This window comes from Schistocerca piceifrons, chromosome 2 (assembly GCF_021461385.2).
Source record: "Schistocerca piceifrons isolate TAMUIC-IGC-003096 chromosome 2, iqSchPice1.1, whole genome shotgun sequence".
Classification (NCBI taxonomy): Eukaryota; Metazoa; Arthropoda; class Insecta; order Orthoptera; family Acrididae; genus Schistocerca; species Schistocerca piceifrons.
In genome coordinates, this window is record NC_060139.1 from 39,673,901 (window position 1) to 39,695,500 (window position 21,600).

General features: G+C 50.6%; 22 non-coding genes across 22 annotated transcripts; 11 read left to right on the top strand and 11 right to left on the bottom strand.

Moving 5' to 3' along the window:
* Window positions 1-445: 445 nt before the first annotated feature.
* On the bottom strand, window positions 446-529 carry Trnal-uaa. Its single transcript has one exon. It is a non-coding gene; the product is annotated as a tRNA-Leu (tRNA).
* Window positions 530-1,212: 683 nt separating this feature from the next.
* Window positions 1,213-1,284, top strand: Trnag-ccc. The gene has a single exon. It is a non-coding gene; the product is annotated as a tRNA-Gly (tRNA).
* A 1,126-nt stretch (window positions 1,285-2,410) lies between these two features.
* On the bottom strand, window positions 2,411-2,494 carry Trnal-uaa. Its single transcript has one exon. It is a non-coding gene; the product is annotated as a tRNA-Leu (tRNA).
* Window positions 2,495-3,177: 683 nt separating this feature from the next.
* Trnag-ccc lies at window positions 3,178-3,249 on the top strand. The gene has a single exon. It is a non-coding gene; the product is annotated as a tRNA-Gly (tRNA).
* A 1,126-nt stretch (window positions 3,250-4,375) lies between these two features.
* On the bottom strand, window positions 4,376-4,459 carry Trnal-uaa. The gene has a single exon. It is a non-coding gene; the product is annotated as a tRNA-Leu (tRNA).
* A 683-nt stretch (window positions 4,460-5,142) lies between these two features.
* Window positions 5,143-5,214, top strand: Trnag-ccc. Its single transcript has one exon. It is a non-coding gene; the product is annotated as a tRNA-Gly (tRNA).
* A 1,116-nt stretch (window positions 5,215-6,330) lies between these two features.
* Trnal-uaa lies at window positions 6,331-6,414 on the bottom strand. The gene has a single exon. It is a non-coding gene; the product is annotated as a tRNA-Leu (tRNA).
* A 683-nt stretch (window positions 6,415-7,097) lies between these two features.
* On the top strand, window positions 7,098-7,169 carry Trnag-ccc. Its single transcript has one exon. It is a non-coding gene; the product is annotated as a tRNA-Gly (tRNA).
* A 1,116-nt stretch (window positions 7,170-8,285) lies between these two features.
* On the bottom strand, window positions 8,286-8,369 carry Trnal-uaa. Its single transcript has one exon. It is a non-coding gene; the product is annotated as a tRNA-Leu (tRNA).
* A 683-nt stretch (window positions 8,370-9,052) lies between these two features.
* Window positions 9,053-9,124, top strand: Trnag-ccc. Its single transcript has one exon. It is a non-coding gene; the product is annotated as a tRNA-Gly (tRNA).
* A 1,116-nt stretch (window positions 9,125-10,240) lies between these two features.
* Trnal-uaa lies at window positions 10,241-10,324 on the bottom strand. Its single transcript has one exon. It is a non-coding gene; the product is annotated as a tRNA-Leu (tRNA).
* A 683-nt stretch (window positions 10,325-11,007) lies between these two features.
* Trnag-ccc lies at window positions 11,008-11,079 on the top strand. The gene has a single exon. It is a non-coding gene; the product is annotated as a tRNA-Gly (tRNA).
* Window positions 11,080-12,195: 1,116 nt separating this feature from the next.
* Window positions 12,196-12,279, bottom strand: Trnal-uaa. The gene has a single exon. It is a non-coding gene; the product is annotated as a tRNA-Leu (tRNA).
* A 683-nt stretch (window positions 12,280-12,962) lies between these two features.
* Trnag-ccc lies at window positions 12,963-13,034 on the top strand. Its single transcript has one exon. It is a non-coding gene; the product is annotated as a tRNA-Gly (tRNA).
* Window positions 13,035-14,150: 1,116 nt separating this feature from the next.
* On the bottom strand, window positions 14,151-14,234 carry Trnal-uaa. The gene has a single exon. It is a non-coding gene; the product is annotated as a tRNA-Leu (tRNA).
* A 683-nt stretch (window positions 14,235-14,917) lies between these two features.
* On the top strand, window positions 14,918-14,989 carry Trnag-ccc. The gene has a single exon. It is a non-coding gene; the product is annotated as a tRNA-Gly (tRNA).
* A 1,126-nt stretch (window positions 14,990-16,115) lies between these two features.
* Trnal-uaa lies at window positions 16,116-16,199 on the bottom strand. The gene has a single exon. It is a non-coding gene; the product is annotated as a tRNA-Leu (tRNA).
* Window positions 16,200-16,882: 683 nt separating this feature from the next.
* On the top strand, window positions 16,883-16,954 carry Trnag-ccc. Its single transcript has one exon. It is a non-coding gene; the product is annotated as a tRNA-Gly (tRNA).
* Window positions 16,955-18,070: 1,116 nt separating this feature from the next.
* Trnal-uaa lies at window positions 18,071-18,154 on the bottom strand. Its single transcript has one exon. It is a non-coding gene; the product is annotated as a tRNA-Leu (tRNA).
* Window positions 18,155-18,837: 683 nt separating this feature from the next.
* On the top strand, window positions 18,838-18,909 carry Trnag-ccc. Its single transcript has one exon. It is a non-coding gene; the product is annotated as a tRNA-Gly (tRNA).
* Window positions 18,910-20,025: 1,116 nt separating this feature from the next.
* Trnal-uaa lies at window positions 20,026-20,109 on the bottom strand. The gene has a single exon. It is a non-coding gene; the product is annotated as a tRNA-Leu (tRNA).
* A 683-nt stretch (window positions 20,110-20,792) lies between these two features.
* On the top strand, window positions 20,793-20,864 carry Trnag-ccc. The gene has a single exon. It is a non-coding gene; the product is annotated as a tRNA-Gly (tRNA).
* Window positions 20,865-21,600: the final 736 nt, after the last annotated feature.

Below are 21,600 nucleotides of genomic sequence, written 5' to 3' on the forward strand. Positions count from 1 at the left end.
TTCACAGCACGACGCTCTAACTTACTCAGCTATCGAGCTACGCAATGTGGCACGTCTGCAGTCCAATACCCGATCCACCGTCTCATCCACCTTTATTACTGCCCTGACACTCATTTACGCACATATCTGCTTTCGTTCACGTTTGCTCGCCTGATGCTTGGACCCCAAAAACCACAACCCAAAGATATCGTAAATGCCGTGAGAATAACCAAGACTCAGCAAACAAAAGAATGTTCGGCTACCGGGAATCGATTCCGGGCCTCGTGGCTGAAAGCCATGTCTCCTAACAGCTTTCCATTCTTTCAGGCCGCCAGACAATCAGACTTGCAAGGCAAGCACCATAGTCACTGCCGTTTCTCGTAGTATCTGTGGAACCTGTTCCCGCGTAATTTACTTGTTTTCCCGCATGTACGAAATTGGTAGTTTTGGAATATTTAAAATGCATTGTCAGATGTGGGGTTCGAACCCACGCTCCCCTTCGGGAACCAGAGCTTAAATCTGGCGCCTTAGACCGCTCGGCCAATCTGACGCGTGGGCGCCAAATCTCTTCCACCGTCGTTTCTCGGTATATCTCCAGAGCCTGACTGCGAAATTAGCGTGTTTTTTTCTTGTGTGAAGGAAATACGTTGGTTTTAGAGTATTTAAAACGAGTTGTCAGATGTGAGGTTGCACCCCACCCTCACTTTCGGGAACCACAGCTTAAACATGGTGCCTTACACCATTGTTTTCCGTCGCCATCTGTCTTGAGTGGAACGAGCAGAACTGTAGTTATCAATATTCACACTGACGCAGAGAAAACAAAAAACGACAGAAGAGGCCGTTCCCTAGCAACGGCTACGCTGTGCATTTCGCCCTCAGGGGAAGCTAATGATAGGCTCCAGGCGAGCATCAAACTAACCAACTTAATATTGTGATACTTAGGCGCTTTCTACTTCTGGATTGGCACACACATGCTGAATCGTCTCTGGATCATCAGTAAGTACGTCACATTAGATATTTGTTTTATCGCCCTGCTGTAAATTAAAGGGCAGTTTTTCAACGGCTGTCAGTTCTGCTTCTAGCTACGCTACATCGCCCTAGCAGCACCTACGCACTGCGATCAGATGTGCTCACCTCCGCCCTGGCGTTGAGCGCCTACAGCGCCGTCGCCTTCGGCCTCTGATGGCAGGAGGGTAGCCGACACATCAAGGCGTGGGTGGGACGCAGCACAACGCGGTGGTGGTGTAACGGTCAGCATGGTTGCTTCCCAAGCAGTTGATCCGGGTTCGATTCCCGGCCACCGCACGAAAGGTACTTTTTTCTTCTACGGGTATTCCACGTAACGAAACGCGATCTTCGAAACTGTGAACTGTCGCGGTACGAATAGTTTTCCTTCGCCCCTCGTCTCAGTCCGTGCTGCCAGGGCGCTAGTCTGCGGCTTTCGTTTCTCAGCATCGTGTGTCTCCATGTGTCGACTTGTCTCGACTTTGCTCGGCTGACGCGAAAGCTGACGCTTGGAAATGGGCATATATGTAGAGGGCAGGCGCGACAAACGACTGGGAGAGACCAAAAAACGACAAACACACGACAGAACCTTTCATTTTATTGTGGCCACAGATTCGCCCCTTAGTGTACCGAGAGGCAAGAGTGGCGTCAGCGTGCGGGACCGCATAATTATTGCTAAGCAACAACGAAGCCGAAGGAAAAATGCAAAATGAAAGAAGGCAACAGCACGTCGAGTTCCCAGCCGAGCACGCATCCATGTACTAACCACGGCCAACGATTCCTAACGCCGGTGAACAGACGAGAACCGCTGCACTACGCGCGGTGTGGCCGTTGGCGACAGTATCGCGCAACGTGTAGACACCTTACTTCTTGTGAAGATCGCTTGTTATTTACCTGGCAGTGTGTCGCTGGAGGAAGCATTGTCTTTTAGGGGAGAAAAATGAAATGGCACTTGGTGCGGTCGAATACGTGGCCTTTGTGTTCACAGCACGACGCTCTAACTTACTCAGCTATCGAGCTACGCAATGTGGCACGTCTGCAGTCCAATACCCGATCCACCGTCTCATCCACCTTTATTACTGCCCTGACACTCATTTAAGCACATATCTGCTTTCGTTCACGTTTGCTCGCCTGATGCTTGGACCCCAAAAACCACAACCCAAAGATATCGCAAATGCCGTGAGAATAACCAAGACTCAGCAAACAAAAGAATGTTCGGCTACCGGGAATCGATTCCGGGCCTCGTGGCTGAAAGCCATGTCTCCTAACAGCTTTCCATTCTTTCAGGCCGCCAGACAATCAGACTTGCAAGGCAAGCACCATAGTCACTGCCGTTTCTCGTAGTATCTGTGGAACCTGTTCCCGCGTAATTTACTTGTTTTCCCGCATGTACGAAATTGGTAGTTTTGGAATATTTAAAATGCATTGTCAGATGTGGGGTTCGAACCCACGCTCCCCTTCGGGAACCAGAGCTTAAATCTGGCGCCTTAGACCGCTCGGCCAATCTGACGCGTGGGCGCCAAATCTCTTCCACCGTCGTTTCTCGGTATATCTCCAGAGCCTGACTGCGAAATTAGCGTGTTTTTTTCTTGTGTGAAGGAAATACGTTGGTTTTAGAGTATTTAAAACGAGTTGTCAGATGTGAGGTTGCACCCCACCCTCACTTTCGGGAACCACAGCTTAAACATGGTGCCTTACACCATTGTTTTCCGTCGCCATCTGTCTTGAGTGGAACGAGCAGAACTGTAGTTATCAATATTCACACTGACGCAGAGAAAACAAAAAACGACAGAAGAGGCCGTTCCCTAGCAACGGCTACGCTGTGCATTTCGCCCTCAGGGGAAGCTAATGATAGGCTCCAGGCGAGCATCAAACTAACCAACTTAATATTGTGATACTTAGGCGCTTTCTACTTCTGGATTGGCACACACATGCTGAATCGTCTCTGGATCATCAGTAAGTACGTCACATTAGATATTTGTTTTATCGCCCTGCTGTAAATTAAAGGGCAGTTTTTCAACGGCTGTCAGTTCTGCTTCTAGCTACGCTACATCGCCCTAGCAGCACCTACGCACTGCGATCAGATGTGCTCACCTCCGCCCTGGCGTTGAGCGCCTACAGCGCCGTCGCCTTCGGCCTCTGATGGCAGGAGGGTAGCCGACACATCAAGGCGTGGGTGGGACGCAGCACAACGCGGTGGTGGTGTAACGGTCAGCATGGTTGCTTCCCAAGCAGTTGATCCGGGTTCGATTCCCGGCCACCGCACGAAAGGTACTTTTTTCTTCTACGGGTATTCCACGTAACGAAACGCGATCTTCGAAACTGTGAACTGTCGCGGTACGAATAGTTTTCCTTCGCCCCTCGTCTCAGTCCGTGCTGCCAGGGCGCTAGTCTGCGGCTTTCGTTTCTCAGCATCGTGTGTCTCCATGTGTCGACTTGTCTCGACTTTGCTCGGCTGACGCGAAAGCTGACGCTTGGAAATGGGCATATATGTAGAGGGCAGGCGCGACAAACGACTGGGAGAGACCAAAAAACGACAAACACACGACAGAACCTTTCATTTTATTGTGGCCACAGATTCGCCCCTTAGTGTACCGAGAGGCAAGAGTGGCGTCAGCGTGCGGGACCGCATAATTATTGCTAAGCAACAACGAAGCCGAAGGAAAAATGCAAAATGAAAGAAGGCAACAGCACGTCGAGTTCCCAGCCGAGCACGCATCCATGTACTAACCACGGCCAACGATTCCTAACGCCGGTGAACAGACGAGAACCGCTGCACTACGCGCGGTGTGGCCGTTGGCGACAGTATCGCGCAACGTGTAGACACCTTACTTCTTGTGAAGATCGCTTGTTATTTACCTGGCAGTGTGTCGCTGGAGGAAGCATTGTCTTTTAGGGGAGAAAAATGAAATGGCACTTGGTGCGGTCGAATACGTGGCCTTTGTGTTCACAGCACGACGCTCTAACTTACTCAGCTATCGAGCTACGCAATGTGGCACGTCTGCAGTCCAATACCCGATCCACCGTCTCATCCACCTTTATTACTGCCCTGACACTCATTTACGCACATATCTGCTTTCGTTCACGTTTGCTCGCCTGATGCTTGGACCCCAAAAACCACAACCCAAAGATATCGTAAATGCCGTGAGAATAACCAAGACTCAGCAAACAAAAGAATGTTCGGCTACCGGGAATCGATTCCGGGCCTCGTGGCTGAAAGCCATGTCTCCTAACAGCTTTCCATTCTTTCAGGCCGCCAGACAATCAGACTTGCAAGGCAAGCACCATAGTCACTGCCGTTTCTCGTAGTATCTGTGGAACCTGTTCCCGCGTAATTTACTTGTTTTCCCGCATGTACGAAATTGGTAGTTTTGGAATATTTAAAATGCATTGTCAGATGTGGGGTTCGAACCCACGCTCCCCTTCGGGAACCAGAGCTTAAATCTGGCGCCGTAGACCGCTCGGCCAATCTGACGCGTGGGCGCCAAATCTCTTCCACCGTCGTTTCTCGGTATATCTCCAGAGCCTGACTGCGAAATTAGCGTGTTTTTTTCTTGTGTGAAGGAAATACGTTGGTTTTAGAGTATTTAAAACGAGTTGTCAGATGTGAGGTTGCACCCCACCCTCACTTTCGGGAACCACAGCTTAAACATGGTGCCTTACACCATTGTTTTCCGTCGCCATCTGTCTTGAGTGGAACGAGCAGAACTGTAGTTATCAATATTCACACTGACGCAGAGAAAACAAAAAACGACAGAAGAGGCCGTTCCCTAGCAACGGCTACGCTGTGCATTTCGCCCTCAGGGGAAGCTAATGATAGGCTCCAGGCGAGCATCAAACTAACCAACTTAATATTGTGATACTTAGGCGCTTTCTACTTCTGGATTGGCACACACATGCTGAATCGTCTCTGGATCATCAGTAAGTACGTCACATTAGATATTTGTTTTATCGCCCTGCTGTAAATTAAAGGGCAGTTTTTCAACGGCTGTCAGTTCTGCTTCTAGCTACGCTACATCGCCCTAGCAGCACCTACGCACTGCGTTCAGATGTGCTCACCTCCGCCCTGGCGTTGAGCGCCTACAGCGCCGTCGCCTTCGGCCTCTGATGGCAGGAGGCTAGCCGACACATCAAGGCGTGGGTGGGACGCAGCACAACGCGGTGGTGGTGTAACGGTCAGCATGGTTGCTTCCCAAGCAGTTGATCCGGGTTCGATTCCCGGCCACCGCACGAAAGGTACTTTTTTCTTCTACGGGTATTCCACGTAACGAAACGCGATCTTCGAAACTGTGAACTGTCGCGGTACGAATAGTTTTCCTTCGCCCTTCGTCTCAGTCCGTGCTGCCAGGGCGCTAGTCTGCGGCTTTCGTTTCTCAGCATCGTGTGTCTCCATGTGTCGACTTTGCTCGGCTGACGCGAAAGCTGACGCTTGGAAATGGGCATATATGTAGAGGGCAGGCGCGACAAACGACTGGGAGAGACCAAAAAACGACAAACACACGACAGAACCTTTCATTTTATTGTGGCCACAGATTCGCCCCTTAGTGTACCGAGAGGCAAGAGTGGCGTCAGCGTGCGGGACCGCATAATTATTGCTAAGCAACAACGAAGCCGAAGGAAAAATGCAAAATGAAAGAAGGCAACAGCACGTCGAGTTCCCAGCCGAGCACGCATCCATGTACTAACCACGGCCAACGATTCCTAACGCCGGTGAACAGACGAGAACCGCTGCACTACGCGCGGTGTGGCCGTTGGCGACAGTATCGCGCAACGTGTAGACACCTTACTTCTTGTGAAGATCGCTTGTTATTTACCTGGCAGTGTGTCGCTGGAGGAAGCATTGTCTTTTAGGGGAGAAAAATGAAATGGCACTTGGTGCGGTCGAATACGTGGCCTTTGTGTTCACAGCACGACGCTCTAACTTACTCAGCTATCGAGCTACGCAATGTGGCACGTCTGCAGTCCAATACCCGATCCACCGTCTCATCCACCTTTATTACTGCCCTGACACTCATTTACGCACATATCTGCTTTCGTTCACGTTTGCTCGCCTGATGCTTGGACCCCAAAAACCACAACCCAAAGATATCGTAAATGCCGTGAGAATAACCAAGACTCAGCAAACAAAAGAATGTTCGGCTACCGGGAATCGATTCCGGGCCTCGTGGCTGAAAGCCATGTCTCCTAACAGCTTTCCATTCTTTCAGGCCGCCAGACAATCAGACTTGCAAGGCAAGCACCATAGTCACTGCCGTTTCTCGTAGTATCTGTGGAACCTGTTCCCGCGTAATTTACTTGTTTTCCCGCATGTACGAAATTGGTAGTTTTGGAATATTTAAAATGCATTGTCAGATGTGGGGTTCGAACCCACGCTCCCCTTCGGGAACCAGAGCTTAAATCTGGCGCCGTAGACCGCTCGGCCAATCTGACGCGTGGGCGCCAAATCTCTTCCACCGTCGTTTCTCGGTATATCTCCAGAGCCTGACTGCGAAATTAGCGTGTTTTTTTCTTGTGTGAAGGAAATACGTTGGTTTTAGAGTATTTAAAACGAGTTGTCAGATGTGAGGTTGCACCCCACCCTCACTTTCGGGAACCACAGCTTAAACATGGTGCCTTACACCATTGTTTTCCGTCGCCATCTGCCTTGAGTGGAACGAGCAGAACTGTAGTTATCAATATTCACACTGACGCAGAGAAAACAAAAAACGACAGAAGAGGCCGTTCCCTAGCAACGGCTACGCTGTGCATTTCGCCCTCAGGGGAAGCTAATGATAGGCTCCAGGCGAGCATCAAACTAACCAACTTAATATTGTGATACTTAGGCGCTTTCTACTTCTGGATTGGCACACACATGCTGAATCGTCTCTGGATCATCAGTAAGTACGTCACATTAGATATTTGTTTTATCGCCCTGCTGTAAATTAAAGGGCAGTTTTTCAACGGCTGTCAGTTCTGCTTCTAGCTACGCTACATCGCCCTAGCAGCACCTACGCACTGCGTTCAGATGTGCTCACCTCCGCCCTGGCGTTGAGCGCCTACAGCGCCGTCGCCTTCGGCCTCTGATGGCAGGAGGGTAGCCGACACATCAAGGCGTGGGTGGGACGCAGCACAACGCGGTGGTGGTGTAACGGTCAGCATGGTTGCTTCCCAAGCAGTTGATCTGGGTTCGATTCCCGGCCACCGCACAAAAGGTACTTTTTTCTTCTACGGGTATTCCACGTAACGAAACGCGATCTTCGAAACTGTGAACTGTCGCGGTACGAATAGTTTTCCTTCGCCCCTCGTCTCAGTCCGTGCTGCCAGGGCGCTAGTCTGCGGCTTTCGTTTCTCAGCATCGTGTGTCTCCATGTGTCGACTTTGCTCGGCTGACGCGAAAGCTGACGCTTGGAAATGGGCATATATGTAGAGGGCAGGCGCGACAAACGACTGGGAGAGACCAAAAAACGACAAACACACGACAGAACCTTTCATTTTATTGTGGCCACAGATTCGCCCCTTAGTGTACCGAGAGGCAAGAGTGGTGTCAGCGTGCGGGACCGCATAATTATTGCTAAGCAACAACGAAGCCGAAGGAAAAATGCAAAATGAAAGAAGGCAACAGCACGTCGAGTTCCCAGCCGAGCACGCATCCATGTACTAACCACGGCCAACGATTCCTAACGCCGGTGAACAGACGAGAACCGCTGCACTACGCGCGGTGTGGCCGTTGGCGACAGTATCGCGCAACGTGTAGACACCTTACTTCTTGTGAAGATCGCTTGTTATTTACCTGGCAGTGTGTCGCTGGAGGAAGCATTGTCTTTTAGGGGAGAAAAATGAAATGGCACTTGGTGCGGTCGAATACGTGGCCTTTGTGTTCACAGCACGACGCTCTAACTTACTCAGCTATCGAGCTACGCAATGTGGCACGTCTGCAGTCCAATACCCGATCCACCGTCTCATCCACCTTTATTACTGCCCTGACACTCATTTACGCACATATCTGCTTTCGTTCACGTTTGCTCGCCTGATGCTTGGACCCCAAAAACCACAACCCAAAGATATCGTAAATGCCGTGAGAATAACCAAGACTCAGCAAACAAAAGAATGTTCGGCTACCGGGAATCGATTCCGGGCCTCGTGGCTGAAAGCCATGTCTCCTAACAGCTTTCCATTCTTTCAGGCCGCCAGACAATCAGACTTGCAAGGCAAGCACCATAGTCACTGCCGTTTCTCGTAGTATCTGTGGAACCTGTTCCCGCGTAATTCACTTGTTTTCCCGCATGTACGAAATTGGTAGTTTTGGAATATTTAAAATGCATTGTCAGATGTGGGGTTCGAACCCACGCTCCCCTTCGGGAACCAGAGCTTAAATCTGGCGCCTTAGACCGCTCGGCCAATCTGACGCGTGGGCGCCAAATCTCTTCCACCGTCGTTTCTCGGTATATCTCCAGAGCCTGACTGCGAAATTAGCGTGTTTTTTTCTTGTGTGAAGGAAATACGTTGGTTTTAGAGTATTTAAAACGAGTTGTCAGATGTGAGGTTGCACCCCACCCTCACTTTCGGGAACCACAGCTTAAACATGGTGCCTTACACCATTGTTTTCCGTCGCCATCTGCCTTGAGTGGAACGAGCAGAACTGTAGATATCAATATTCACACTGACGCAGAGAAAACAAAAAACGACAGAAGAGGCCGTTCCCTAGCAACGGCTACGCTGTGCATTTCGCCCTCAGGGGAAGCTAATGATAGGCTCCAGGCGAGCATCAAACTAACCAACTTAATATTGTGATACTTAGGCGCTTTCTACTTCTGGATTGGCACACACATGCTGAATCGTCTCTGGATCATCAGTAAGTACGTCACATTAGATATTTGTTTTATCGCCCTGCTGTAAATTAAAGGGCAGTTTTTCAACGGCTGTCAGTTCTGCTTCTAGCTACGCTACATCGCCCTAGCAGCACCTACGCACTGCGTTCAGATGTGCTCACCTCCGCCCTGGCGTTGAGCGCCTACAGCGCCGTCGCCTTCGGCCTCTGATGGCAGGAGGGTAGCCGACACATCAAGGCGTGGGTGGGACGCAGCACAACGCGGTGGTGGTGTAACGGTCAGCATGGTTGCTTCCCAAACAGTTGATCCGGGTTCGATTCCCGGCCACCGCACAAAAGGTACTTTTTTCTTCTACGGGTATTCCACGTAACGAAACGCGATCTTCGAAACTGTGAACTGTCGCGGTACGAATAGTTTTCCTTCGCCCCTCGTCTCAGTCCGTGCTGCCAGGGCGCTAGTCTGCGGCTTTCGTTTCTCAGCATCGTGTGTCTCCATGTGTCGACTTTGCTCGGCTGACGCGAAAGCTGACGCTTGGAAATGGGCATATATGTAGAGGGCAGGCGCGACAAACGACTGGGAGAGACCAAAAAACGACAAACACACGACAGAACCTTTCATTTTATTGTGGCCACAGATTCGCCCCTTAGTGTACCGAGAGGCAAGAGTGGCGTCAGCGTGCGGGACCGCATAATTATTGCTAAGCAACAACGAAGCCGAAGGAAAAATGCAAAATGAAAGAAGGCAACAGCACGTCGAGTTCCCAGCCGAGCACGCATCCATGTACTAACCACGGCCAACGATTCCTAACGCCGGTGAACAGACGAGAACCGCTGCACTACGCGCGGTGTGGCCGTTGGCGACAGTATCGCGCAACGTGTAGACACCTTACTTCTTGTGAAGATCGCTTGTTATTTACCTGGCAGTGTGTCGCTGGAGGAAGCATTGTCTTTTAGGGGAGAAAAATGAAATGGCACTTGGTGCGGTCGAATACGTGGCCTTTGTGTTCACAGCACGACGCTCTAACTTACTCAGCTATCGAGCTACGCATTGTGGCACGTCTGCAGTCCAATACCCGATCCACCGTCTCATCCACCTTTATTACTGCCCTGACACTCATTTACGCACATATCTGCTTTCGTTCACGTTTGCTCGCCTGATGCTTGGACCCCAAAAACCACAACCCAAAGATATCGTAAATGCCGTGAGAATAACCAAGACTCAGCAAACAAAAGAATGTTCGGCTACCGGGAATCGATTCCGGGCCTCGTGGCTGAAAGCCATGTCTCCTAACAGCTTTCCATTCTTTCAGGCCGCCAGACAATCAGACTTGCAAGGCAAGCACCATAGTCACTGCCGTTTCTCGTAGTATCTGTGGAACCTGTTCCCGCGTAATTCACTTGTTTTCCCGCATGTACGAAATTGGTAGTTTTGGAATATTTAAAATGCATTGTCAGATGTGGGGTTCGAACCCACGCTCCCCTTCGGGAACCAGAGCTTAAATCTGGCGCCTTAGACCGCTCGGCCAATCTGACGCGTGGGCGCCAAATCTCTTCCACCGTCGTTTCTCGGTATATCTCCAGAGCCTGACTGCGAAATTAGCGTGTTTTTTTCTTGTGTGAAGGAAATACGTTGGTTTTAGAGTATTTAAAACGAGTTGTCAGATGTGAGGTTGCACCCCACCCTCACTTTCGGGAACCACAGCTTAAACATGGTGCCTTACACCATTGTTTTCCGTCGCCATCTGTCTTGAGTGGAACGAGCAGAACTGTAGATATCAATATTCACACTGACGCAGAGAAAACAAAAAACGACAGAAGAGGCCGTTCCCTAGCAACGGCTACGCTGTGCATTTCGCCCTCAGGGGAAGCTAATGATAGGCTCCAGGCGAGCATCAAACTAACCAACTTAATATTGTGATACTTAGGCGCTTTCTACTTCTGGATTGGCACACACATGCTGAATCGTCTCTGGATCATCAGTAAGTACGTCACATTAGATATTTGTTTTATCGCCCTGCTGTAAATTAAAGGGCAGTTTTTCAACGGCTGTCAGTTCTGCTTCTAGCTACGCTACATCGCCCTAGCAGCACCTACGCACTGCGTTCAGATGTGCTCACCTCCGCCCTGGCGTTGAGCGCCTACAGCGCCGTCGCCTTCGGCCTCTGATGGCAGGAGGGTAGCCGACACATCAAGGCGTGGGTGGGACGCAGCACAACGCGGTGGTGGTGTAACGGTCAGCATGGTTGCTTCCCAAGCAGTTGATCCGGGTTCGATTCCCGGCCACCGCACAAAAGGTACTTTTTTCTTCTACGGGTATTCCACGTAACGAAACGCGATCTTCGAAACTGTGAACTGTCGCGGTACGAATAGTTTTCCTTCGCCCCTCGTCTCAGTCCGTGCTGCCAGGGCGCTAGTCTGCGGCTTTCGTTTCTCAGCATCGTGTGTCTCCATGTGTCGACTTTGCTCGGCTGACGCGAAAGCTGACGCTTGGAAATGGGCATATATGTAGAGGGCAGGCGCGACAAACGACTGGGAGAGACCAAAAAACGACAAACACACGACAGAACCTTTCATTTTATTGTGGCCACAGATTCGCCCCTTAGTGTACCGAGAGGCAAGAGTGGCGTCAGCGTGCGGGACCGCATAATTATTGCTAAGCAACAACGAAGCCGAAGGAAAAATGCAAAATGAAAGAAGGCAACAGCACGTCGAGTTCCCAGCCGAGCACGCATCCATGTACTAACCACGGCCAACGATTCCTAACGCCGGTGAACAGACGAGAACCGCTGCACTACGCGCGGTGTGGCCGTTGGCGACAGTATCGCGCAACGTGTAGACACCTTACTTCTTGTGAAGATCGCTTGTTATTTACCTGGCAGTGTGTCGCTGGAGGAAGCATTGTCTTTTAGGGGAGAAAAATGAAATGGCACTTGGTGCGGTCGAATACGTGGCCTTTGTGTTCACAGCACGACGCTCTAACTTACTCAGCTATCGAGCTACGCAATGTGGCACGTCTGCAGTCCAATACCCGATCCACCGTCTCATCCACCTTTATTACTGCCCTGACACTCATTTACGCACATATCTGCTTTCGTTCACGTTTGCTCGCCTGATGCTTGGACCCCAAAAACCACAACCCAAAGATATCGTAAATGCCGTGAGAATAACCAAGACTCAGCAAACAAAAGAATGTTCGGCTACCGGGAATCGATTCCGGGCCTCGTGGCTGAAAGCCATGTCTCCTAACAGCTTTCCATTCTTTCAGGCCGCCAGACAATCAGACTTGCAAGGCAAGCACCATAGTCACTGCCGTTTCTCGTAGTATCTGTGGAACCTGTTCCCGCGTAATTCACTTGTTTTCCCGCATGTACGAAATTGGTAGTTTTGGAATATTTAAAATGCATTGTCAGATGTGGGGTTCGAACCCACGCTCCCCTTCGGGAACCAGAGCTTAAATCTGGCGCCTTAGACCGCTCGGCCAATCTGACGCGTGGGCGCCAAATCTCTTCCACCGTCGTTTCTCGGTATATCTCCAGAGCCTGACTGCGAAATTAGCGTGTTTTTTTCTTGTGTGAAGGAAATACGTTGGTTTTAGAGTATTTAAAACGAGTTGTCAGATGTGAGGTTGCACCCCACCCTCACTTTCGGGAACCACAGCTTAAACATGGTGCCTTACACCATTGTTTTCCGTCGCCATCTGTCTTGAGTGGAACGAGCAGAACTGTAGATATCAATATTCACACTGACGCAGAGAAAACAAAAAACGACAGAAGAGGCCGTTCCCTAGCAACGGCTACGCTGTGCATTTCGCCCTCAGGGGAAGCTAATGATAGGCTCCAGGCGAGCATCAAACTAACCAACTTAATATTGTGATACTTAGGCGCTTTCTACTTCTGGATTGGCACACACATGCTGAATCGTCTCTGGATCATCAGTAAGTACGTCACATTAGATATTTGTTTTATCGCCCTGCTGTAAATTAAAGGGCAGTTTTTCAACGGCTGTCAGTTCTGCTTCTAGCTACGCTACATCGCCCTAGCAGCACCTACGCACTGCGTTCAGATGTGCTCACCTCCGCCCTGGCGTTGAGCGCCTACAGCGCCGTCGCCTTCGGCCTCTGATGGCAGGAGGGTAGCCGACACATCAAGGCGTGGGTGGGACGCAGCACAACGCGGTGGTGGTGTAACGGTCAGCATGGTTGCTTCCCAAGCAGTTGATCCGGGTTCGATTCCCGGCCACCGCACAAAAGGTACTTTTTTCTTCTACGGGTATTCCACGTAACGAAACGCGATCTTCGAAACTGTGAACTGTCGCGGTACGAATAGTTTTCCTTCGCCCCTCGTCTCAGTCCGTGCTGCCAGGGCGCTAGTCTGCGGCTTTCGTTTCTCAGCATCGTGTGTCTCCATGTGTCGACTTTGCTCGGCTGACGCGAAAGCTGACGCTTGGAAATGGGCATATATGTAGAGGGCAGGCGCGACAAACGACTGGGAGAGACCAAAAAACGACAAACACACGACAGAACCTTTCATTTTATTGTGGCCACAGATTCGCCCCTTAGTGTACCGAGAGGCAAGAGTGGCGTCAGCGTGCGGGACCGCATAATTATTGCTAAGCAACAACGAAGCCGAAGGAAAAATGCAAAATGAAAGAAGGCAACAGCACGTCGAGTTCCCAGCCGAGCACGCATCCATGTACTAACCACGGCCAACGATTCCTAACGCCGGTGAACAGACGAGAACCGCTGCACTACGCGCGGTGTGGCCGTTGGCGACAGTATCGCGCAACGTGTAGACACCTTACTTCTTGTGAAGATCGCTTGTTATTTACCTGGCAGTGTGTCGCTGGAGGAAGCATTGTCTTTTAGGGGAGAAAAATGAAATGGCACTTGGTGCGGTCGAATACGTGGCCTTTGTGTTCACAGCACGACGCTCTAACTTACTCAGCTATCGAGCTACGCATTGTGGCACGTCTGCAGTCCAATACCCGATCCACCGTCTCATCCACCTTTATTACTGCCCTGACACTCATTTACGCACATATCTGCTTTCGTTCACGTTTGCTCGCCTGATGCTTGGACCCCAAAAACCACAACCCAAAGATATCGTAAATGCCGTGAGAATAACCAAGACTCAGCAAACAAAAGAATGTTCGGCTACCGGGAATCGATTCCGGGCCTCGTGGCTGAAAGCCATGTCTCCTAACAGCTTTCCATTCTTTCAGGCCGCCAGACAATCAGACTTGCAAGGCAAGCACCATAGTCACTGCCGTTTCTCGTAGTATCTGTGGAACCTGTTCCCGCGTAATTTACTTGTTTTCCCGCATGTACGAAATTGGTAGTTTTGGAATATTTAAAATGCATTGTCAGATGTGGGGTTCGAACCCACGCTCCCCTCCGGGAACCAGAGCTTAAATCTGGCGCCGTAGACCGCTCGGCCAATCTGACGCGTGGGCGCCAAATCTCTTCCACCGTCGTTTCTCGGTATATCTCCAGAGCCTGACTGCGAAATTAGCGTGTTTTTTTCTTGTGTGAAGGAAATACGTTGGTTTTAGAGTATTTAAAACGAGTTGTCAGATGTGAGGTTGCACCCCACCCTCACTTTCGGGAACCACAGCTTAAACATGGTGCCTTACACCATTGTTTTCCGTCGCCATCTGTCTTGAGTGGAACGAGCAGAACTGTAGTTATCAATATTCACACTGACGCAGAGAAAACAAAAAACGACAGAAGAGGCCGTTCCCTAGCAACGGCTACGCTGTGCATTTCGCCCTCAGGGGAAGCTAATGATAGGCTCCAGGCGAGCATCAAACTAACCAACTTAATATTGTGATACTTAGGCGCTTTCTACTTCTGGATTGGCACACACATGCTGAATCGTCTCTGGATCATCAGTAAGTACGTCACATTAGATATTTGTTTTATCGCCCTGCTGTAAATTAAAGGGCAGTTTTTCAACGGCTGTCAGTTCTGCTTCTAGCTACGCTACATCGCCCTAGCAGCACCTACGCACTGCGTTCAGATGTGCTCACCTCCGCCCTGGCGTTGAGCGCCTACAGCGCCGTCGCCTTCGGCCTCTGATGGCAGGAGGGTAGCCGACACATCAAGGCGTGGGTGGGACGCAGCACAACGCGGTGGTGGTGTAACGGTCAGCATGGTTGCTTCCCAAGCAGTTGATCCGGGTTCGATTCCCGGCCACCGCACAAAAGGTACTTTTTTCTTCTACGGGTATTCCACGTAACGAAACGCGATCTTCGAAACTGTGAACTGTCGCGGTACGAATAGTTTTCCTTCGCCCCTCGTCTCAGTCCGTGCTGCCAGGGCGCTAGTCTGCGGCTTTCGTTTCTCAGCATCGTGTGTCTCCATGTGTCGACTTGTCTCGACTTTGCTCGGCTGACGCGAAAGCTGACGCTTGGAAATGGGCATATATGTAGAGGGCAGGCGCGACAAACGACTGGGAGAGACCAAAAAACGACAAACACACGACAGAACCTTTCATTTTATTGTGGCCACAGATTCGCCCCTTAGTGTACCGAGAGGCAAGAGTGGCGTCAGCGTGCGGGACCGCATAATTATTGCTAAGCAACAACGAAGCCGAAGGAAAAATGCAAAATGAAAGAAGGCAACAGCACATCGAGTTCCCAGCCGAGCACGCATCCATGTACTAACCACGGCCAACGATTCCTAACGCCGGTGAACAGACGAGAACCGCTGCACTACGCGCGGTGTGGCCGTTGGCGACAGTATCGCGCAACGTGTAGACACCTTACTTCTTGTGAAGATCGCTTGTTATTTACCTGGCAGTGTGTCGCTGGAGGAAGCATTGTCTTTTAGGGGAGAAAAATGAAATGGCACTTGGTGCGGTCGAATACGTGGCCTTTGTGTTCACAGCACGACGCTCTAACTTACTCAGCTATCGAGCTACGCATTGTGGCACGTCTGCAGTCCAATACCCGATCCACCGTCACATCCACCTTTATTACTGCCCTGACACTCATTTACGCACATATCTGCTTTCGTTCACGTTTGCTCGCCTGATGCTTGGACCCCAAAAACCACAACCCAAAGATATCGTAAATGCCGTGAGAATAACCAAGACTCAGCAAACAAAAGAATGTTCGGCTACCGGGAATCGATTCCGGGCCTCGTGGCTGAAAGCCATGTCTCCTAACAGCTTTCCATTCTTTCAGGCCGCCAGACAATCAGACTTGCAAGGCAAGCACCATAGTCACTGCCGTTTCTCGTAGTATCTGTGGAACCTGTTCCCGCGTAATTTACTTGTTTTCCCGCATGTACGAAATTGGTAGTTTTGGAATATTTAAAATGCATTGTCAGATGTGGGGTTCGAACCCACGCTCCCCTTCAGGAACCAGAGCTTAAATCTGGCGCCGTAGACCGCTCGGCCAATCTGACGCGTGGGCGCCAAATCTCTTCCACCGTCGTTTCTCGGTATATCTCCAGAGCCTGACTGCGAAATTAGCGTGTTTTTTTCTTGTGTGAAGGAAATACGTTGGTTTTAGAGTATTTAAAACGAGTTGTCAGATGTGAGGTTGCACCCCACCCTCACTTTCGGGAACCACAGCTTAAACATGGTGCCTTACACCATTGTTTTCCGTCGCCATCTGTCTTGAGTGGAACGAGCAGAACTGTAGTTATCAATATTCACACTGACGCAGAGAAAACAAAAAACGACAGAAGAGGCCGTTCCCTAGCAACGGCTACGCTGTGCATTTCGCCCTCAGGGGAAGCTAATGATAGGCTCCAGGCGAGCATCAAACTAACCAACTTAATATTGTGATACTTAGGCGCTTTCTACTTCTGGATTGGCACACACATGCTGAATCGTCTCTGGATCATCAGTAAGTACGTCACATTAGATATTTGTTTTATCGCCCTGCTGTAAATTAAAGGGCAGTTTTTCAACGGCTGTCAGTTCTGCTTCTAGCTACGCTACATCGCCCTAGCAGCACCTACGCACTGCGTTCAGATGTGCTCACCTCCGCCCTGGCGTTGAGCGCCTACAGCGCCGTCGCCTTCGGCCTCTGATGGCAGGAGGGTAGCCGACACATCAAGGCGTGGGTGGGACGCAGCACAACGCGGTGGTGGTGTAACGGTCAGCATGGTTGCTTCCCAAGCAGTTGATCCGGGTTCGATTCCCGGCCACCGCACAAAAGGTACTTTTTTCTTCTACGGGTATTCCACGTAACGAAACGCGATCTTCGAAACTGTGAACTGTCGCGGTACGAATAGTTTTCCTTCGCCCCTCGTCTCAGTCCGTGCTGCCAGGGCGCTAGTCTGCGGCTTTCGTTTCTCAGCATCGTGTGTCTCCATGTGTCGACTTTGCTCGGCTGACGCGAAAGCTGACGCTTGGAAATGGGCATATATGTAGAGGGCAGGCGCGACAAACGACTGGGAGAGACCAAAAAACGACAAACACACGACAGAACCTTTCATTTTATTGTGGCCACAGATTCGCCCCTTAGTGTACCGAGAGGCAAGAGTGGCGTCAGCGTGCGGGACCGCATAATTATTGCTAAGCAACAACGAAGCCGAAGGAAAAATGCAAAATGAAAGAAGGCAACAGCACGTCGAGTTCCCAGCCGAGCACGCATCCATGTACTAACCACGGCCAACGATTCCTAACGCCGGTGAACAGACGAGAACCGCTGCACTACGCGCGGTGTGGCCGTTGGCGACAGTATCGCGCAACGTGTAGACACCTTACTTCTTGTGAAGATCGCTTGTTATTTACCTGGCAGTGTGTCGCTGGAGGAAGCATTGTCTTTTAGGGGAGAAAAATGAAATGGCACTTGGTGCGGTCGAATACGTGGCCTTTGTGTTCACAGCACGACGCTCTAACTTACTCAGCTATCGAGCTACGCATTGTGGCACGTCTGCAGTCCAATACCCGATCCACCGTCTCATCCACCTTTATTACTGCCCTGACACTCATTTACGCACATATCTGCTTTCGTTCACGTTTGCTCGCCTGATGCTTGGACCCCAAAAACCACAACCCAAAGATATCGTAAATGCCGTGAGAATAACCAAGACTCAGCAAACAAAAGAATGTTCGGCTACCGGGAATCGATTCCGGGCCTCGTGGCTGAAAGCCATGTCTCCTAACAGCTTTCCATTCTTTCAGGCCGCCAGACAATCAGACTTGCAAGGCAAGCACCATAGTCACTGCCGTTTCTCGTAGTATCTGTGGAACCTGTTCCCGCGTAATTCACTTGTTTTCCCGCATGTACGAAATTGGTAGTTTTGGAATATTTAAAATGCATTGTCAGATGTGGGGTTCGAACCCACGCTCCCCTTCGGGAACCAGAGCTTAAATCTGGCGCCTTAGACCGCTCGGCCAATCTGACGCGTGGGCGCCAAATCTCTTCCACCGTCGTTTCTCGGTATATCTCCAGAGCCTGACTGCGAAATTAGCGTGTTTTTTTCTTGTGTGAAGGAAATACGTTGGTTTTAGAGTATTTAAAACGAGTTGTCAGATGTGAGGTTGCACCCCACCCTCACTTTCGGGAACCACAGCTTAAACATGGTGCCTTACACCATTGTTTTCCGTCGCCATCTGTCTTGAGTGGAACGAGCAGAACTGTAGATATCAATATTCACACTGACGCAGAGAAAACAAAAAACGACAGAAGAGGCCGTTCCCTAGCAACGGCTACGCTGTGCATTTCGCCCTCAGGGGAAGCTAATGATAGGCTCCAGGCGAGCATCAAACTAACCAACTTAATATTGTGATACTTAGGCGCTTTCTACTTCTGGATTGGCACACACATGCTGAATCGTCTCTGGATCATCAGTAAGTACGTCACATTAGATATTTGTTTTATCGCCCTGCTGTAAATTAAAGGGCAGTTTTTCAACGGCTGTCAGTTCTGCTTCTAGCTACGCTACATCGCCCTAGCAGCACCTACGCACTGCGTTCAGATGTGCTCACCTCCGCCCTGGCGTTGAGCGCCTACAGCGCCGTCGCCTTCGGCCTCTGATGGCAGGAGGGTAGCCGACACATCAAGGCGTGGGTGGGACGCAGCACAACGCGGTGGTGGTGTAACGGTCAGCATGGTTGCTTCCCAAGCAGTTGATCCGGGTTCGATTCCCGGCCACCGCACAAAAGGTACTTTTTTCTTCTACGGGTATTCCACGTAACGAAACGCGATCTTCGAAACTGTGAACTGTCGCGGTACGAATAGTTTTCCTTCGCCCCTCGTCTCAGTCCGTGCTGCCAGGGCGCTAGTCTGCGGCTTTCGTTTCTCAGCATCGTGTGTCTCCATGTGTCGACTTTGCTCGGCTGACGCGAAAGCTGACGCTTGGAAATGGGCATATATGTAGAGGGCAGGCGCGACAAACGACTGGGAGAGACCAAAAAACGACAAACACACGACAGAACCTTTCATTTTATTGTGGCCACAGATTCGCCCCTTAGTGTACCGAGAGGCAAGAGTGGCGTCAGCGTGCGGGACCGCATAATTATTGCTAAGCAACAACGAAGCCGAAGGAAAAATGCAAAATGAAAGAAGGCAACAGCACGTCGAGTTCCCAGCCGAGCACGCATCCATGTACTAACCACGGCCAACGATTCCTAACGCCGGTGAACAGACGAGAACCGCTGCACTACGCGCGGTGTGGCCGTTGGCGACAGTATCGCGCAACGTGTAGACACCTTACTTCTTGTGAAGATCGCTTGTTATTTACCTGGCAGTGTGTCGCTGGAGGAAGCATTGTCTTTTAGGGGAGAAAAATGAAATGGCACTTGGTGCGGTCGAATACGTGGCCTTTGTGTTCACAGCACGACGCTCTAACTTACTCAGCTATCGAGCTACGCAATGTGGCACGTCTGCAGTCCAATACCCGATCCACCGTCTCATCCACCTTTATTACTGCCCTGACACTCATTTACGCACATATCTGCTTTCGTTCACGTTTGCTCGCCTGATGCTTGGACCCCAAAAACCACAACCCAAAGATATCGTAAATGCCGTGAGAATAACCAAGACTCAGCAAACAAAAGAATGTTCGGCTACCGGGAATCGATTCCGGGCCTCGTGGCTGAAAGCCATGTCTCCTAACAGCTTTCCATTCTTTCAGGCCGCCAGACAATCAGACTTGCAAGGCAAGCACCATAGTCACTGCCGTTTCTCGTAGTATCTGTGGAACCTGTTCCCGCGTAATTCACTTGTTTTCCCGCATGTACGAAATTGGTAGTTTTGGAATATTTAAAATGCATTGTCAGATGTGGGGTTCGAACCCACGCTCCCCTTCGGGAACCAGAGCTTAAATCTGGCGCCTTAGACCGCTCGGCCAATCTGACGCGTGGGCGCCAAATCTCTTCCACCGTCGTTTCTCGGTATATCTCCAGAGCCTGACTGCGAAATTAGCGTGTTTTTTTCTTGTGTGAAGGAAATACGTTGGTTTTAGAGTATTTAAAACGAGTTGTCAGATGTGAGGTTGCACCCCACCCTCACTTTCGGGAACCACAGCTTAAACATGGTGCCTTACACCATTGTTTTCCGTCGCCATCTGTCTTGAGTGGAACGAGCAGAACTGTAGATATCAATATTCACACTGACGCAGAGAAAACAAAAAACGACAGAAGAGGCCGTTCCCTAGCAACGGCTACGCTGTGCATTTCGCCCTCAGGGGAAGCTAATGATAGGCTCCAGGCGAGCATCAAACTAACCAACTTAATATTGTGATACTTAGGCGCTTTCTACTTCTGGATTGGCACACACATGCTGAATCGTCTCTGGATCATCAGTAAGTACGTCACATTAGATATTTGTTTTATCGCCCTGCTGTAAATTAAAGGGCAGTTTTTCAACGGCTGTCAGTTCTGCTTCTAGCTACGCTACATCGCCCTAGCAGCACCTACGCACTGCGTTCAGATGTGCTCACCTCCGCCCTGGCGTTGAGCGCCTACAGCGCCGTCGCCTTCGGCCTCTGATGGCAGGAGGGTAGCCGACACATCAAGGCGTGGGTGGGACGCAGCACAACGCGGTGGTGGTGTAACGGTCAGCATGGTTGCTTCCCAAGCAGTTGATCCGGGTTCGATTCCCGGCCACCGCACAAAAGGTACTTTTTTCTTCTACGGGTATTCCACGTAACGAAACGCGATCTTCGAAACTGTGAACTGTCGCGGTACGAATAGTTTTCCTTCGCCCCTCGTCTCAGTCCGTGCTGCCAGGGCGCTAGTCTGCGGCTTTCGTTTCTCAGCATCGTGTGTCTCCATGTGTCGACTTTGCTCGGCTGACGCGAAAGCTGACGCTTGGAAATGGGCATATATGTAGAGGGCAGGCGCGACAAACGACTGGGAGAGACCAAAAAACGACAAACACACGACAGAACCTTTCATTTTATTGTGGCCACAGATTCGCCCCTTAGTGTACCGAGAGGCAAGAGTGGCGTCAGCGTGCGGGACCGCATAATTATTGCTAAGCAACAACGAAGCCGAAGGAAAAATGCAAAATGAAAGAAGGCAACAGCACGTCGAGTTCCCAGCCGAGCACGCATCCATGTACTAACCACGGCCAACGATTCCTAACGCCGGTGAACAGACGAGAACCGCTGCACTACGCGCGGTGTGGCCGTTGGCGACAGTATCGCGCAACGTGTAGACACCTTACTTCTTGTGAAGATCGCTTGTTATTTACCTGGCAGTGTGTCGCTGGAGGAAGCATTGTCTTTTAGGGGAGAAAAATGAAATGGCACTTGGTGCGGTCGAATACGTGGCCTTTGTGTTCACAGCACGACGCTCTAACTTACTCAGCTATCGAGCTACGCATTGTGGCACGTCTGCAGTCCA